The sequence below is a fragment of the Arachis stenosperma genome, chromosome 3 (genome assembly GCF_014773155.1).
Source record: "Arachis stenosperma cultivar V10309 chromosome 3, arast.V10309.gnm1.PFL2, whole genome shotgun sequence".
In the NCBI taxonomy this organism is placed as follows: Eukaryota; Viridiplantae; Streptophyta; class Magnoliopsida; order Fabales; family Fabaceae; genus Arachis; species Arachis stenosperma.
The window spans coordinates 68097721-68098242 of NC_080379.1; the positions used below are offsets into that span (position 1 = coordinate 68097721).

The following is a 522-nucleotide window of genomic DNA, read 5'->3' on the forward strand; positions in this document are numbered from 1 at the left end:
ATGTCAGAAGGACATCTTTTGGTCATCTACTTATATCTTTCCCAAGCTTCATAGAAGGATTCACCATCTTTTTGTTTGAAGGTCTAAACATCCATTCTAAGCTTGCTCAGCTTTTGAGGAGGAAAGAACTTAGCCAAGAAGGCCGTGACCAGCTTATCCCAGGAGTCCAGGCTATCTTTAGGTTGAGTGTCCAACCATGCTCTAGCTCTGTCTCTTACAGCAAAAGGGAAAAGCATGAGCCTGTAGACTTCAGGATCTACTCCATTAGTCTTGACAGTCTCACAGATCTGCAAGAACTCAGTTAAGAACTGGTAGGGATCTTCTGATGGAAGTCCATAAAACTTGCAGTTTTGTTGCATTAGAGCAACTAATTGAGGTTTCAGCTTAAAATTGTTTGCTCCAATGGCAGGAATTAAGATGCTTCTTCCATCAAATTTGGACGTGGGTTTAGTATAATCACCAAGCATCCTCCTTGCATCATTATTGTTAGGTTCGGCTGCCATCTCCTTTTCTTATTTGAAA

General features: G+C 41.2%; 1 non-coding gene across 1 annotated transcript; it reads left to right on the forward strand.

The window, feature by feature from the left end:
• Positions 1–104, forward strand: LOC130971051 (small nucleolar RNA R71). The gene has a single exon (XR_009082287.1). It is a non-coding gene; the product is annotated as a small nucleolar RNA R71 (small nucleolar RNA).
• Positions 105–522: the final 418 nt, after the last annotated feature.